Source organism: Rhinoraja longicauda, chromosome 12 (assembly GCF_053455715.1).
Source record: "Rhinoraja longicauda isolate Sanriku21f chromosome 12, sRhiLon1.1, whole genome shotgun sequence".
NCBI lineage: Eukaryota > Metazoa > Chordata > Chondrichthyes > Rajiformes > Arhynchobatidae > Rhinoraja > Rhinoraja longicauda.
The window spans coordinates 3,542,116-3,560,645 of NC_135964.1; the positions used below are offsets into that span (position 1 = coordinate 3,542,116).

The 18,530-nt window shown below is 42.3% G+C and overlaps 1 protein-coding gene across 1 annotated transcript in view; it reads left to right on the forward strand.

Moving 5' to 3' along the window:
- Positions 1–520: 520 nt before the first annotated feature.
- tiam1a (TIAM Rac1 associated GEF 1a) overlaps positions 521–18,530 on the forward strand; it is a 243,819-nt gene continuing 225,809 nt past the window's right edge. Inside the window, exon 1 of the mRNA XM_078408889.1 lies at positions 521–854. The gene's annotated coding sequence lies outside the window, so the exon portion shown is untranslated. The remainder of the gene's footprint in view (positions 855–18,530) is intronic.

The window sequence follows — 18,530 nt, forward strand, 5'->3', positions numbered from 1 at the left end:
CAAGAAGCTGCCAAACATCTGTCTGAAGAAGGGTCTCGACCCAAAACGTCACCCATCCCTTCTCTCCAGAGATGCCGCCTGTTACTCCAGCATTTTGTGTCTTATCTTCCATGACTGGTGGTCGTGAGAAGATCAATAGACAGTCCAATCCGAATAAATACTTGCAATGCAGATGTATAATGTTAGCAAAAGGCATTTCTGCAGTGTAGGTAGTTTTGCTTATTGCATCGTACAAAGAGCAACAAGGGTCCTTGTCGTGCAAGTGGGCGAGGAGCCGCGCGCTGCCATGCCATGCCAACGGCCAACGGCGAAGGGTTGCCTCCCTCCCGCGCGGGGGGAGCAGGAGGCTCCCGCGCGCCACCTGCTCCGCCCCGCCCCTCCCGCGCGGCTCCCCCCCGCCCCGCCCGCCAGTTGCCGCAGCTGCCGCTGACTGACGGAGCGGGCGGCCTCTCGCTGTCGAGCGGGGGCGGATCAGCCCACTCCCCACTCCCACCCCCCCTCCAGTCGGCAGCAATATGCCTCTGATAGGAATATGGCGGCACTTCACTAAACTATTTCGCCGCGATGCTACCCGTTCGGTTGTGTTTACCAACGTTAAATAATAATCTCGTTGGTAAAACACATTGGGGTCGGCGGACAGCGAGCGGCGTTTCCGACGAGCAGATCGCAGTTGGGTTGCTGAGCACACGCCTCCCTCCCTGCCGCACCATTCGCCGTGGCGTTTGGATGGGATTCCGCCAGGCTCTCCCGCTCCTCGGGCTCCAGACATTCAGGCACATTTCACCAAAACTCATCTGATTAAATCAGCCTGCGCTGCGAGGGACACGGGCTGGCTCCGGAAGCTGGGAGAGGAGGTGTGTTCAATCTTCTCAAGTCTGCTTTTTCTGTTAAACATGTTTCTTTCTCCCGGATCACCCTCTCTTGTCTGTGTCTGTCTTTTGTTGAACGATCTGGAAATCGAAATTGACGAAGAAATGATAAATCACAAACTCCCTCGTTCTCGCGGTCGAATAACCACGATTTGTCACGGATGTGTCAAGTCTCGGTCATTTTTCCTTTGTAGTTTTGTTGAGATCAGCATTGAATTTTTCTTTATGCTCCCGAGAACAACGAGCTGAGCTTTGTAAATTGGTTCATCGTGGGTCATATTCTTTGTATCGATCAGACCTTTTTTTCGGTGAATAAACTGGGATTGCCTGTTTGGGATTTGGGGTTTTGGATTCTGGAAACCAGTATTGGTATTATTTCTGTGTTATTGTTATTGCTTGTGTTATTATGGAATATACTGAACGTGTTATGTCCCACATGATAATACAGCAGCGGTTAAGGTAGGGTAGTGCTGTGATCCTCACGTTTTGTGAAAAGTGCTGTGCGTATTGTGACCCAAGTGGCATAAAATATCGAAACGTGCTTTATTTTTCTTAGCAGTGGAGAATGGCGGCGTACTGATTCCCCCTTTGAGTACATATCGGTTGCTTTGATTTGTGTTACATTTAACATTTTAGATTTTCGTTTACGTACTGAGATGTTGTAGGGACTCACTGGGTCCATTTAACTGCCTGCGCGACGTTGTAGTTGTCGGCTTCATCCATTGATTTAACATTCTGCATTGTTAATACTAAACGCCGCAACGATGTTAATTTAAAGAGTACATATTTTCAAGTGGGTTAAAATATATAATTTTAACGTTTTGGAGTGGTTCGATAGATTTATGCCCGGATGAGTATATTTTTTAATTGTAAAATTCAAGATCAAGCATCTTGCTGTTTAAAAAGAACCAATTGCCATTAATACAGCGCTTGCGTGTGCATTACGAGATTTCTTCAAGATGTTGACAATCTTATGCCTTGAAGATCTTTCTACAGGCTTTGTTTATAGAAATAATTTGGGATCTTCAAATTGCAAATAACGCGATTTTAATTGTGATTCTATATAATATAATTGAAATGTAAAAGGCATTGATTTGGCGTTGATTCCGCTGAGAGTGCAACGTTTTGAATGGAAAAAAGGTGAAACGGAATCTTCGGAGCACCTGGAATTTACCCTTTTCGAAAGTGGTATTTTAGATATTTCAACCAGTGTAATAGTTAGGTAGTGCCGATCTGTGGACAACCCCAGAAGGGGTTTGTCACAACCTAAGTTGTATACTTCAGTTGAGAAACTATTTTAATTAGCAAAATTGATGGAAAATGGTCTTCTACATTATTTAGACGTTAGTCGATTTTCATATTTGATTGCTGCTCAGAAATATATATGATGCTGGAAAAAAAGTTGTTGAAGAGTACAACAAAATGAAAACATAGAAAATATAATATCAAATATAAGTGCAGAAATGTACATCAGGGCCCTGACTTCAAAATGGCAAAATGTCTCAGCATATCTAGTAAATATAGAATATGCTTGTTCAACCAGCACACTGGGGTTTGAGTGTTCCCCAAAAAATGGATAAACATATGAATTCAGAACTAGCTTAGTCATAGAAGACAGGGTTGTAGTGGAAGGTATTCTAGCTGGAGGTATGTGACCAGTGGAGTTCAGCAAGGATTTGTGCTGGAACCTCTGCTGTTTGTAATATATATAGTAGAATAAGTTTGTAGGCGACACCAAAATTGGAGGAGTTGCAGACAGTGAGGAAGGCAGTCAGAAGATACAGCGGGGTATCGATCAGCTGCAAAAATAGGTGGAGAAATGGCAGATGGAGTTTAACCCGAGCACACGTGAGTTGATGCAATTTGGTTGGTTGAATGTAAGAAGAGAATATACAGTTAATGGCAAGACCCTTAACATCATTGATCTGCATTGCGATCTTGGAGTCTAAGTTCTTCGCTCACTAAAGGAGGCAACACAAATAGATAGGGTGCTACAGAAAGCATTTGGTATGCTTGCCTTCTTTGCTTGCGGTGTTGACTACAAGCGTCAGGAAGTCATGATGCAGTGCTATAGGTCTTATCGTTAGGCCACATTTGGAATAATGCATGTAGTTCTGGTCGTTCCGTTACAGGACAGATGTGGAAGGTATGGAGAGGGTGCAGAGGAGGGTACAAAATGCTGCCTGGATTAGACAGTTTCAGCTATAGAGAGAGGTTGGACAGACTTGGATTGCTTTCTCTGGAAAGTCGGAGGTTGATGGGAGACTTGATAGAAGTATATAAAATTATGAGAGGCATAGATAGGATAGACAGTCAGAACCTTTTTCCCACGGTGGGAATACCTAACACTAGAGGGCATAGGTATAAGGTGAGAGCGGGAAAGTTTAATGGAGGCATGTTTTACATAGTGTTTTACACCGAGGATGGTGGAGGCATGGAATGTATTTCCAGGGATGGTGGTGGAGGCAGATACGGTAGTGGTGTTTAAGAGGCTTTTGGATAAGCACATGGAAGTGCAGGGAATAGAGGGATATGGATCATATGCAGGCTGATGAGATCAATCCTGCTAGGCATCATGTTCGGTACAAACATTGTGGGCCTGCACTATTCTATATTCCATGTTCTGTATCCTGATTTATCTAGTATAATAATACATTGAATCAAAAATAATTTCTACTTCTGTCTGGATGGGTTAGGAAATGCAGTACTTTTCATTTGTCAACACTGGTGTATGTCAAATGGGTTGTGTCAAACACCAACATGGGGGGGAAACTGTCCAAACTTGGAGACCATGTGCGGAGAGTCCTACTAGAGATGAGGCAGTACTTGATCGTAGGAAATGAAATTGGGCAAGTGTAGGAAGGAACTGCAGGTGCTGGTTTACACCGAAGACAGACACAAAACGCTGGAGAAACTCAGCGGGACTGGCAGCATCTCTGGAGCGACAGAATGGGTGATGTTTCGGGTCGACCTTTCTTCAGGCTGAAATTGGGCAAGTGGTGGAAGTGTCAGTGTGGGGGAACACTGGGAAGAGTGACCATAATTCTGTAAGTTTCAAGATAATTCTGAAAAGGCATAGGTTTAAGGAGTTGAATTGCTGGGAGGCTGACTTCAATAGCATAAGTGAGGAGCTGGCGAAAGTAAATTGGGAGCAGATGCTGGAGATAAATGATGGACGATAGCAGGAGACTTTTAAGACAGTAAAAGTTCTGAGCCAGCACTTTCTGGAAAGGATAAAAGACATGAAGATGGCAAGATTAGAGAACCTTGGATGACAAACATTACTGAAGGTTTGATCAGGAAAACATAGAAGACTTGCAGCAAATATAGGCAACTGGGACCAAAGAGGTATCTTAAGTAATATGTGTGAGAGAACTTAAAGAAATAGGAAGGTAAAAAGGGGCATGAAATATCCTTGGCAAGTCAGATAAAGCTGAATCCCAAGCCATTCTATTAGCATACCAGGAGCAAAAGGGTAGAAAGAAAAAAAGAGTGACCAAAGGTGTAATCTATGTGAAAGGCTGGGCGATGTGGACAATGTCCAAAATAAATATTTCTCATCTGTATTAACCAAGAAACACATGGAAGAAAGTGAGTTTGAGGAAGGGTTCATAGATAATTTGGAACAGGTCAGTATTAAGAAGGAGGAAATGGTAGATGTCATTGGATATATAGGGGTTTATAAACCTTCAGGGATACGTGAGGTACATCCAGATTGCTATTGGGAGCAAGGGAAGAAATAGCTTGGGCCCTGATGGAGATTTTATTTAAGCAAGGCAGTAGGGATAAGCCAGTTAAGTATAAGCCTGTGAAGCTCATTTTAGTGGTAGGGTAATTATTGGAGAGATGTGTAAGAGATAGGATTTATGGACAATAGGAAAGGCAGGGACTAAATGAGAATTGTCACCATGTCTCACTAATTATTTTTTTTTGACAAGGTAATGAAGAAGATACAAATGTTGGTGTGTTGTGGATAACAAAGAAGATTGTCTAAAGCTAGAGCAGGATACAAATCAGACTGATGTTGAACAGAGTGTTGTGATGAAATTAAATGTAACCAAGTAAAGGCGGATGCATTTTGGGAAATCAAATTTTAAGGATATATACAATAAAAGGTAGAGAACTAAAGAATGTTGATGAACATGGTCCAAGTCTATAGACAATAGACAATAGGTGCAGGAGTAGGCCATTCAGCCCTTCGAGCCAGCACCGCCATTCAATGCGATCATGGCTGATCACTCTCAATCAGTACCCCGTTCCTGCCTTCTCCCCATACCCCCTCACTCCGCTATCCTTAAGAGCTCTATCCAGCTCTCTCTTGAAAGCATCCAACGAACTGGCCTCCACTGCCTTCTTCTGAGGCAGATAATTCCACACCTTCACCACTCTCTGACTGAAAAAGTTCTTCCTCATCTCCGTTCTAAATGGCCTACCCCTTATTCTTAAACTGTGGCCTCTTGTTCTGGACTCCCCCAACATTGGGAACATGTTTCCTGCCTCTAATGTGTCCAATCCCCTAATTATCTTATATGTTTCAATAAGATCCCCCCTCATCCTTCTAAATTCCAGCTATACAAGCCCAATCGCTCCAGCCTTTCAACATACGACAGTCCCGCCATTCCGGGAATTAACCTAGTGAACCTACGCTGCACGCCCTCCATAGCAAGAATATCCTTCCTCAAATTTGGAGACCAAAACTGCACACAGTACTCCAGGTGCGGTCTCACCAGGGCCCGGTACAACTGTAGAAGGACCTCTTTGCTCCTATACTCAACTCCTCTTGTTATGAAGGCCAACATTCCATTGGCTTTCTTCACTGCCTGCTGTACCTGCATGCTTCCTTTCATTGACTGATGCACTAGGACACCCAGATCTCGTTGAACTCCCCCTCCTCCTAACGACACCATTCAGATAATATTCTGCCTTTCTATTCTTACTTCCAAAGTGAATAACCTCACACTTATCTACATTAAACTGCATCTGCCATGTATCCGCCCACTCACACAACCTGTCCAAGTCACCCTGCAGCCTTATTGCATCTTCCTCACAATTCACACTACCCCCCAGCTTAGTATCATCTGCAAATTTGCTAATGGTACTTTTAATCCCTTCGTCTAAGTCATTAATGTATATCGTAAATAGCTGGGGTCCCAGCACCGAACCTTGCGGTACCCCACTGGTCACTGCCTCCCATTCCGAAAGGGACCCATTTATCCCCACTCTTTGCTTTCTGTCTGTCAACCAATTTTCTATCCATGTCAGTACCCTACCCCCAATACCATGTGCCCTAATTTTGCCCACTAATCTCCTATGTCGGACCTTGTCGAAGGCTTTCTGAAAGTCGAGGTACACCACATCCACTGACTCTCCCCTGTCAATTTTCCTAGTTACATCCTCAAAAAATTCCAGTAGATTTGTCAAGCATGATTTCCCCTTCGTAAATCCATGCTGACTCGGAATGATCCTGTTACTGCTATCCAAATGCTCAACAATTTCGTCTTTTATAATTGACTCCAGCATCTTCCCCACCACTGATGTCAGACTAACTGGTCTATAATTACCCGTTTTCTCTCTCCCTCCTTTCTTAAAAAGTGGGATAACATTTGCTATCCTCCAATCCACAGGAACTGATCCTGAATCTATAGAACATTGAAAAATGATCTCCAATGCTTCCACTATTTCTAGAGCCACCTCCTTAAGTACCCTGGGATGCAGACCATCAGGCCCTGGGGATTTATCAGCCTTCAGTCCCATCAGTCTACCCAAAACCATTTCCTGCCTAATGTGGATTTCCTTCAGTTCCTCCATCACCCTAGGTTCTCCGGCCCCTAGAACATTTGGGAGATTGTGTGTATCTTCCTCAGTGAAGACAGATCCAAAGTAACGGTTTAACTCGTCTGCCATTTCTTTGTTCCCCATAATAAATTCCCCTGCTTCTGTCTTCAAGGGACCCACATTTGCCTTGACTATTTTTTTCCTCTTCACGTACCTAAAAAAACTTTTGCTATCCTCCTTTATATTATTGGCTAGTTTACCCTTGTACCTCATCTTTTCTCCCCGTATTGCCTTCTTAGTCATCTTCTGTTGCTCTTTAAAAGAGTCCCAATCCTCTGGCTTCCCACTCTTCTTTGCTTTGTTGTACCTCTTCTCTTTTATTTTTATGCTGTCCTTGACTTCCCTTGTCAGCCACGGGTGCCTCTTACTCCCCTTAGAGTCTTTCCGCCTCTTTGGGATAAATTGATCCTGCAACCTCTGCATTATTCCCAGGAATACCTGCCATTGCTGTTCTACCGTCTTCCCTGCTAGGGCCTCCTTCCAGTCAATTTTGGCCAGCTCCTGCCTCATGCCTCTGTAATCCCCTTTGCTATACTGTAATACTGACACTTCCGATTTTCCCTTCTGCCTTTCCATTTGCAGAGTAAAACTTATCATGTTGTGATCACTGCCTCCCAATGGCTCTTTTACCTCTTGTCCCCTTATCAGATCAGGATCATTACACAACTCTAAATTCAGAATTGCCTTCTCCCTGGTAGGCTCCAGTACAAGCTGTTCTAAGAATCCATCTCGAAGGCACTCTACAAACTCTCTTTCCTGGGGTCCATTTCCAACCTGATTTTCCCAGTCTACCTGCATGTTGAAATCTCCCATAACCACCGTAGCATTACATTTTTGACACGCCAATTTTATCTCCTGATTCAACTTGCACCCTATGTCGAGGCTACTGTTTGGGGGCCTATAGATAATTCCCATTAGGGTCTTTTTACCCTTACAATTTCTCATTTCTATCCATACTGATTCAACATCTCCTGATTCTATGTCACCCCTTGCAAGGGAATGAATATCATTCCTTACCATCAGAGCAACCCCACCCCCTCTGCCCACCTGTCTGTCTTTTCTATACGTTGTGTACCCCTGAATATTCAGTTCCCAGCCCTGGTCCTCTTGTAGCCATGTCTCAGTGATCCCCACAACATCATACTTGCCCATGACTAACTGAGCCTCAAGCTCATCCACTTTATTTTTTATACTACGCGCATTTAAGTACAACACTTTAACTTCTGTATTTACCTCCCCTCTCACATCGGTCACAAATGGCCCTGCCCTTAATTTCTTTTCCCCTCTAGAACCTCTGTTCCCATTCTTCCGAGAGTCTTTTGCAATATCTCCTGTATTCCCTTTTACCTCATCTTCATATTCACAATTTGTTAACCCCAACCCCCCACTACTTAGTTTAAAGCCACAGGTGTCGCACTAGCAAACCTGCCTGCCAGAATGTTTGTCCCCCTGCTGTTAAGATGTAACCCGTCCCTTATGTACAAGTCACCCCTATAGTTTCTTGACATTTGAAAAAGAGGTAGACAGAGTAGTGAAGAAAGCATTTTACTCGTTTAACCTCATTGGGCTAGGAATATAAAAGTTGGGACTTTATGTTACAACTTTACAAAACACTGGTTAGGATGTGGTTGCAGAGGAATGAGTGTAGAGGAGATTTACTAGGGTGTTGCCTGGATTGGAGGACTTTATTTATGGTTAGAGATTGTGGATAGACTGGGTTAGTTTTGCCTTGAGCAAGGGAGGCTGAGGAGTGCCTGATATAGTTATGTACAGTAAGATTATAAGGTAGGTAGGCAAACAGTCTGAACCTTTTTGTAGTATTTTCAAAAATAAGAGGTTTAAAATGAGTGGAAGAAATTTGAGGGGAAAGGGTTTTTTTTACACAGAGAGATGTTGATTGAGCAACTGAGTGAGTTGATTGAGTTGCTGATTGATTCAGTATTTAACTATGAATTTGATAGTAGCAGTCAAAGGTTCCCAAATGCACAAGAAAGAGCTCTGTGTTCAATTTAAGCCTTAATCCCAAGGATGAAATAAATGTAGAATTCTATCGTTACAAAACCCAGTTTGTACTTTATCGAATTGAACAGTTGAATGGCCAGTGTACGTCACATTGGTGCTCATACAAGTAGGTATAAAAAATTAGCTTTGTCAGCCAGTATTAGTTTATTTATATTTAACCTTTCCCTACTATGCGGAAAATGGTAAAAGACAGGTTTCTAAGTATTGCAATCTACTTTGGAGAAATACAATCATTCAACCATGCCTTGCACATTGGGGATCTTTCATGCATGTTGTTCTTATAATAATAATAATAATAATAATAATATTCATTTATTGTCATTGCAACGAGTACCACGAAATTAAAAAATAGCCAATCCTGACGGTGCGTACAAACATATATGCAATAAATGCAAAAACAAATAAATACATAAATACAATTAAATACAATTATATTAAGTACAAGATTTTTTAACGGTGTTGCCTAGTGCAAAGGTAGTGTTCAGTTCTCGTATGGCCCTGGGGTAAAAACTGTTCTTAAGTCTGTTTGTTCGGGATTTGATCGACCTGAAACGTCGACCAGAGGGCAGATGAACAAACAGACGGTGGCCGGGGTGGGATGGATCTTTTATTATTTTGCCTGCTCTACTGAGGCAGCGTAGGCTGAACAGGTGCTCCAGGGAGGGCAGTGAGCAGCCGATGATCTTCTGGGCCGTCGTGATGACCCTCTGAAGGGCCTTCCTGTCCTTTTCTGAGCAGCTGGCATACCATGTGGTTATACAGTATGCCAGCACACTCTCGATGGAGCAGCGATAGAAGGACAACATGAGCTTCTCCTGCAGGTTGGTTTTCCTGAGGATCCTCAGGAAGTGGAGTCTCTGCTGTGCCTTCTTTACTGTGGTGATGGTGTTGGTAGACCAGGTAAGATCCTCTGCGATGTGCATACCCAGGAACCTGAAAGCTGGTACCCTTTCCACACAGACCCCATTGATGTAGAGTGGGTCGTAGTCTACACTGGTTTTTCTAAAGTCAATTATAAGTTCCTTTGTTTTGGAGGAGTTCAGGACCAGATTGTTCACTGAACACCATGCTGCCAGCCTTTGGATTTCATCCCTATAGGCTGTCTCATCTCCTTCTGAGATGAGTCCAACCACAGTCGTGTCATCCGCGAACTTGATGATGGTGTTGGTGAGATGGGTGGGGGCGCAGTCGTGAGTGTAGAGGGAGTAAAGGATGGGGCTCAACACACAGCCCTGTGGTGAGCCGGTGCTCAGTGTAATGGTGGAGGAGAGATGAGGGCCTATTTTGACGGTCTGGGGGCGGTTGGTCAGGAAGTCCTTGATCCATTGGCAGATGGTTTGGGAAAATCCAAGGTCGGAAAGTTTGGTGACCAGTCTGCTCGGGATGACCGTGTTAAAGGCAGAGCTGAAGTCGAGGAAGAGCATCCTCACATAGCTCCCCTGGTGTTCAAGGTGGGTCAGTGCAGTGTGAAGAGCAGTGTCGATGGCATCCCCTGTAGACCTATTTGCTCTGTAGGCAAACTGGTGTGGGTCGAAGGTGGGTGGGAGGCTGGCTTTGATGTGCTGCAGGACCAGTCTCTCGAAGCACTTTGTGATGACCGGTGTGAGTGCTACCGGACGGTAGTCGTTAAGACCGCTGATGACAGACTTTTTAAGCAGTGGGATGATTGTGGCGGACTTCAGGCAGGGAGGGATGGTGGATTTTAAAAGGGACAGGTTGAAGATTTTTGTGAAGACCTCAGATAATTGGTCTGCACATTCCCTCAGCACTCTGCCCGTCACACCATCGGGGCCTGCAGCTTTCCTGGGATTCACTGCTCTGAGCACGCGCTTAACATCATACTCCTGCACAGTGAAGGTGTTGCTGTCAGGTGCTGGAGAGGGTGTTATGTCTGCCACTGTAGCTTTCACCTCGAAACGAGCAAAGAAACAGTTAAGTTCCTCTGCCAGCGAGGCGTCGCCGTCGGCAGTCGTGCGGTTGCTGGTCTTGTAGTTGGTGATGTGCTGGATGCCTTGCCATACCCGCCGTGGGTCATTGTTGGAAAAGTGGTCCTCAATCTTCCTCTTGTAGGACGCTTTGGCATCCTTGATGCCTCTCTTCAGGTTGGTTCTAGCAGCACTGTATAGAGCTCTATCACTAGACCTGAAGGCGGTGTTACGGTCCTTGAGGAGAGACCTGACATCCTTTGTCATCCAGGGTTTTTGATTGGGATACAACCGGATGCGTTTGTCGACGGTGACATTGTCAACACAGTTTTGGATGTAGCAAAGTACAGTTGATGTGTACTCCTCCAAGTCCTGATCCTCAAAAATATCCCAGTTGGTCCTTTCGAAGCAATCCTGCAGCTGCGAGGAAGCTCCTTCAGGCCAAGTCTTTTGGATGCTTGCCTTTTAAAACATTTTTTGATACTGAAAGGGCAGTTAATTTATGTTGATAAAAATGCAGTATGAATGTTATTCAATGAAAATAATATATATTTTAGACTGGTACTTTATGCAGATGAATGGAGTATTTTTGAATGATATTGAAATCGTCATTCTTGTTGGATTGGAGATCACTTTCGGTTGGACAACACAACCATTTAGTAATTTAAAATTGAAATTAATTCAAGTATTAACAAGATCAAATATGGTAATATGGGGAACATAATATGATGGTTCATAGTACATGCTTTGAGTGAAATGGTGGCCTTTAAGGAGTTGTACATCAAGGTTGCGTGGACATTCCCAAAGATGACATGTGAAACAATGCTAAAATGTTATTTGAGAGTATGACAGTTCATGTAGATCTGACAGTTCATGTCATCAGAAAACATTTATAATAGGATATATCCATCAAATGCAACAGATATTATCAAACCATCTATTATTTTTTTAACTATAAAGAACATCTGTATGAAGAGTTTGTACTGTGAGTAACTTATCTTGAAAACAACAGAATCTTGATGGAGAGTAAAGGTGAGATATTGAAGTATATGAAGAGTGGAGATGTTGGAGAATTTGATAGCATTTCAGCATGGGTACTTGAGAGAGGCTGCATGAAAAGCTAAGGGGTCCTCTGTAATAATATTTTGTAATAATATTTACAGTAAACCCTTGTTTAACAGACCCCTTGTAATGGATTTTGATTATAGCGGACCTACCAGGTGCTGCTTTCAGCCCAGCTCCCAACGTCACCCCTGGGTTTTACTGCCTCCCCGGCCACATACAGCCCAGGCTTACCACACCTCTTCCAGCTTGCACCGCATCCCTGGCTGTTAACAGTCCTGGCTCCCGACCTCATCCCCCGACTCACACCACCGCCCTGGCCACTTACAGCCCCAGCTGCCCACGCCACCCCAGCATGCAACACCTCCCCAGCCCGTTCCAGGCCTGGCTACCCACATCATCCGCAAAATGCACTGCTTCCACAACTGCTTCCAGCCCCGGCTTCCCATGCCATGCCCAGATCGCACTAACTTTCCGGCTGCTTCCTGGTCAGACCAACTACTGCCACTACCGGCCCACACAGCTTCTTCGGTCGCTTGCAGGTCATGCCTGCCGTTCATCCCTTATCTGTACTCTGGCTGTCCATTGGCCATGTCCATTTGGTGACTATTTGGATTCAAGGCCCAGTTCCGGACTGAGAATCAGAAGAAGGGTCTCATTGCGAAATGTCACCAATCTATATTCTCCAGAGATGCTGCCTGACCTGCTGGGTTACTCCAGCACTTTGTGCCCTTTTTGTGTATTAACCAGCAATTGCAATTGTTAGCTTTTACTACTTATTCAATGATAATATCTTACTTAGTTATAGGGGACTATTGGCAATAACAGACACCATCCCACACCCCCGATGGTCCATTATGACGAAGGTTTACTGTACATTGTTTTGCAGGAAATGAAATCTGACATATTGACAGTCTTGTAACTCCCCAGTAATTTTTACAGTTCCTGTATGTATTATTGTCAGTCCATCTCTTTCTCCTACATTATTCAAATAGGCATGCACAGGTGTGGATTGTGTCAAGGCAGCATTCCTCCTTTGGCCAGAAGGGAGTTTCTGTTGAAGGATATCATGTTTCATTTCTTTAGCAAAGTATGATAGAGTACAAGTTGGGAAGAAAATACAATGCAATGTGACATAGATTTGTGGTGTAATCTCAGTATCTGTAGCTGAAATGAGGAAAATAGTAATGTTTTGTGAACAGATATCACTACCAGATTTTATGGCTGAAGTTTGCTTTCAAGGTATAAAAGTACCTCAAAAGTTTTGGAAAATTTCTCTTCGTGATGCATTATATAATTTTCATCTAAAAGGATCCATTGGATCTTTTATAAACTTCAGTGACCAAAACAGGTAAGCTTATTAGCAAAATATTTTGTTAATACAATTTGCATAAATATATAACGCAGCACTTTTTTACATCAACCTTTTAGCACGCCATGTCATTCCATTTATATTATATAGCCATGATATCAATTTTCCTTTACAAACTTTTCTTAATAGGAAAATTAATGTAAAATACTCTGAGCAGTTTAGTACAGTTTTCAATTCTTCATTATGCACTCCTAGGGCAGGAGGGCCTTAAAATGGCTTTTTCTCATAGAACGTGTGCAGCAGCTGCACTGAGCTTCAGCTACTCCTTCAGCGTAGTGCTCTGGTTCTTAGTGGTGAGAAAATAATTAGTTGATTCATGATATGTAATAACCTTGACCAACTACCAAGCTCAACAAGATTCAACTGTTCCCTAACGTTGTATGTGCTGTATAACAGAACAGTACAGCACAAGAACATAGCCCACAATGTTTGTGCCGAACATGATGCCAAGATAAACTGATCTCATCTGCCTGAACGCGATCCATATCCCTCTATTCCGTTCACTTCCATGTGCCTATTCAAGAGCCTCTTAAACGCCACTATCGTATCTATTTATTTCAAAGTTTTATTTACAGTTGAAAGTTTAGAGATACAGTGTGTATACAACTCATGCCTTCAGACCACCGAGTCTACTCCGACCATCAATCATCCGTACACTAGTTCTATTTTACAACCTGCACATTAGGGACAATTCTATAGAAGCCAATTAACCTACAAAATTGCACATCTTTGGAATGTGGGAGGAAACTGGAGCATCCAGAGAAAACCCACATAGTCACAGAGATAACATAAAAACACCGCACAGACAGAGGCAGGATCGAACCCGGGTCTCTGGCACTGTGAGTCAGCAGCACAAATGTGCCTCCCATCTTCTAGATTTTCAAATACAAACTGGATGTAATATTACTCTGCATGTCATACATCAGCCACAAATTTATCAAGAATTATCAGCATTATTTGCAATTGCTTTTTTGGAACGGGTTACAAGTACAAATATGAATACTTATTAGTTCACACTGCACCATCCAAATGATGAATCATACTAATGACATTATCCAGTCCATGGACAGATGTGAGACATTTCTATGTCCAGAGAAGAATGGATACCAATGTACCCGAATAGCTCCTGGCAAATACAGTTAATAATTGAACAATTTAAGAATATTCATTGGTAAACTCAAAGTGTCTGATTGTTAATTATTTATTGAACATTCCTGTCACTATGATTAAAAACAGACAATGTTGGGAATGCTCAGCAGTTCTGATCTGAGGAATGGTCTTTGACCAGAAATATTAGCTGTGTTTCCCTTCCCAAAGATGTGGCCTCATTTTCTGATTATTTTCAGTATTTTCTTTTTTTCTCCTAGATTTTCACCACCCACAGTTTCTGATTTCCCCTTCCTGACAGCAGGATGCTGCTGTTAGCAGTTTCACAGATCTATCATGATGAAATACAAGTGATTGCAGACCCTTCATAGAACATGTTGGTTTGGAGGACAGCACTGAAGGTAAAATCAGAATTGATGGGGGTTGAAAGAATTAACCGATATAGAAGATGAGACTTCAAATGGATTTAGACCAAAGGATGATTTTAAATTTGAAGTGTTTGAGGATTTGGAGAAAGCAGAAAAAAAGGAAAAGAGAACAAGAAGAGTGGGAAAGTGACAGTGAGTTATGGAGGGACAGAATTCTTTGGAGGGAGAAGTTTGGCCATTTGACCAGGATATCATGAAAATGACAAAAGGATGCAAAGGTTTCAGCAAGAAATTGCCTGAGCCATAAGTTTATTCAACCATGGGTGCTATCTGTACGGAATTTGTATGTTTTCCCTGTGACTGCGTGAGTTTTGTCTGGTTGCTCTGGTTTCTTCACAAATTCGAAAGATGTACAGGCTTGTAGGTTAGTGTCCCTTGTCCCTAGTGTGTTGGATAGAAGTAGTTGATGCAGACCCAGTGAGCCTAAGGGTTTGTTTCCATGCTGTATCTCGAAACTAAACTAAACTCAAGGCTAAAATAGATTTTTGGGCTACAGGGGAAATGAAGGGTTATGGAGATCAGGCAAGAATCAGATCATCCTCAATCTTACTGGATGGCAGTGGGATGTTTAGTCTACCCTTACTCTGATGAGACAGGCCTGAAATAGTTCATTTTTGAGAGATTTGTGGAGAAGCTACAGAAATAGAAGCAAAGTTGCTATAGTCATAATCTACCCAGAACACCCCATGGCCAGGAAGGGAAATGACCAGTGTTCTTACAGAAAGTATAGTACTCTCTCTGAGGATTAAAAAAAAAAATGTTGGGTTGTGCTCTGGGGAAAAAGGAGATTTAATGAAAGTTCAGGTTGAAAAAGAATGAATTTGCCTTGGGTACTACAGGCAAGGAGAAAACTAATGGATGTCATTAAACAAGGAGAGAAATGTAAGTAATGTGCATTAAAACATTTAGATGGGAAGGGCAGAGTAGACTTTGTGGACCCAAGCAATTATTTATATCAACACAATTTTGTAAAGAACAAACTAAATGAATTGCAAGCCCAAATTCAAATTGGAGACTCTGACATTGTTGGTATTGAAAGATGGCAGCAAGCTGGTCAAGACTGGTAACTACATGTACTATGTTAAAGAATGTGCAGAATAAAGAAGACAATAGTAGAGGGAGAGAGGGGGGAGGGGGGATTCTTGCTGCTTTGCTTGTGAGTGACACTATTTGAAAGATGTCATCATAATCAGATGGAAGCAGATAGTGGACACTTTATGGTGGAACAATGGATAGAAAAGGATTTGGGATGGTAGTGGCTGTGTGTGTAGATTCCGAAGCAGCAGCAGTGAAGTGGTTGAATGCATAATGCACTGTTTAGGCAAACCTGGAGTAAAGGCAGAGTAATTTCAATAAAATATTTAACTTTCATTTATATTTAAATGATTGGACTATATGTCAGAAAAATAGTGGACTTATTGATCGTGTTTAACATATCCTTGAACCAAAAGGGGCATATTACTAAATTTAGAAATGAATAATATGCCACGTATACTTAATAGCCTAAAGATAACATTTATTTCATAGTGATTATTAATGTGACTGCATTCATTGTAGCGGTTTGAAAGGCAGAAATAGTTCTAGATACAGATATGGTTGATATTTACACAATAGAGAGTGTTCAAAGCATACTTAATATGATGCAAAAAATCAAACTGTTGGAGGAACACAGTGGGTCACATTGGAAGCAAAGGCATGGTCAATGTTTTGGGTCAGGTGCCTGCGTCAGGACTGAGACGTTTAGTAATCATGTAAATATAAGAAATAGCTGGAAGAGTAGACTGTCTGGCCCTTCAATTTTAATCATTAAACAAAATCATGCTGATTTTCTACTCGAAACAGCAATTTCATGCTCTATCTCCCTGTCCAATGATTCCTCTAATATCTTTGTTTTGAATTAAATCAATGACATGTCCTCCACAGCCCTCCCAGGAGAGAATTCCAAGATTTTAAGTGAAGAAATTTCTCCTCCATTCAGTTCCAACTTACCTATTATTTTGAGATTCTGACCCCTGGTTCTGTATCCTCAGCCTGTGAAAGCATTCTGCCTGTATCTACCTGGCAGAATCCTCTTGAAAATTTTGTATGACTTAATGAGGTCACCCCAACTCTCAAGATTAGGGACATATTGCTGATAGTCTGATGGATCTTCATGGCACTCCTTCAATAGCAATTTTTAATGAAAGGACACATCTGGTATAGTCTCGCCAAGGAAATATATCATTGTAAGTCATCTTTACTTTTGGCCCCAAATCCTTTCACATGAAACCTATGATTTCTCTTCTTAACTGCCTGCTGCTTCTTTATGTTAGATTCCAGTATTTTCCAACTATCGGTGTCAGGCTAACGGATCGGTAGTGCCCTACGTTCTGAAATTGAGGAATCGCTTTTCTATCCAATTTCCAGGAACTATTCGGGATTCTATACAATTTCTGAAGATAGTAATGAAGCACCTGCTATCTCCATTGCCACCCTATTTAAAACTCGGATGTAGAATATTGGATCTTTGGAACTTATCAATTTTTGGTCTACAGCTTGGTGTTTTACATCATCATCCTCTCAAAAATTATTGAAGTCGGGGAAATGGCTCGCTACTCGACCCTAAGCACTTAGATCCTTGACTTCCTAATTGGCAAACTTCAATTAGTACGAATTGGCAACAACTCTTCCTCTGCTATAACCATCAACACCTCAAGACTGTGCCCTGCTCTGTCCTCTATTCTGTTCTCTGTTCCATGACTATATAGCCAGACATAGCTCCAATCTATGTTGGACGAATAATGGGTAACAATGAGTCAGAATACAGGAGGAAGATTAATAATCCAATTGAATGGTGTCAGAATAACAATCTTGCTCACAAATTCACAAAACCAAGGAGTTGATTGTTGACTTCAGAAAATGAAAGCTGAGGATTCATGAACCTATCTTCATTGATGGGACCGTGGTGGAGAGATTCTACAGCTTCAAGTTCCTGATCATGCATATCTCTGAAGATCTCTCTTGGGCTCAGCACATGGATGTAATCACAAATGATGCTCATCAGTGCCTCTACTTTTTGAAAGATTGAAGAGATTCGGTATGTTGTTGAATACTCCATCAAACTTCTACAGGTGAACGTTAGAGATCATACTGAATGGTTGCATCACGGCTTAGATCAGTAACTCAAAAGCTCAGGCATGAATGAGGCTGCAGAAAGTGGTAGGCATTGCCCGAACCATCATGAGTATTGAACCCCTCACTGTCAAAGGGAACTACAGGAGGCACTGCCTCAAAAAGGCCACTCATATCATTAAAGGCGGCCTCCTCATCTCACTGCAACTATCGGGTGGAAGATACATGAGTCTGATAACTGTGACTACCACATTTAGGAACAGCTTCTTCAAATCAACCATCGTCCTTCTCAATCACTGTGCACAACCATAATCACAACCCTACCAGAACAACAATCCACTGTGGACTTAGTTTGAGTCGCAGTATGTACTTCAGTTTTGTGGTATTTTGGTCTCGTTACCTAATATTACTGATTTTTAATGTACTGTTTTATTGATTATTGTATATTTATTTGTTGTGTAATTGCATTGTTAACTTTGTAAAAATGCAGAAGTAAGAATTTCTTGTTTCCTTCCTCCTGCATTTAACAATACTTTTTACTTTACTCTCTTGACATTAGTTTCTTCAATAATATTTATTTACTGGTACTTGTATCTTTCTATTTCTCATTAGCACTGGACCCTTGCTGCTCTAGTATTCCTGTGAGGTTTGTAGTGTTTTCTACTGTGAAGATAGACACAACGTATTTTTTAATTTCGCTGCCAGTTCCTATAAGCAAGTTTGGTATCTCAACCGCGCATGCGCAGGTTATAGGTCACCTGTGCTAAACATTCTCGCCGCGGAGCCGCTGCGTGTACAC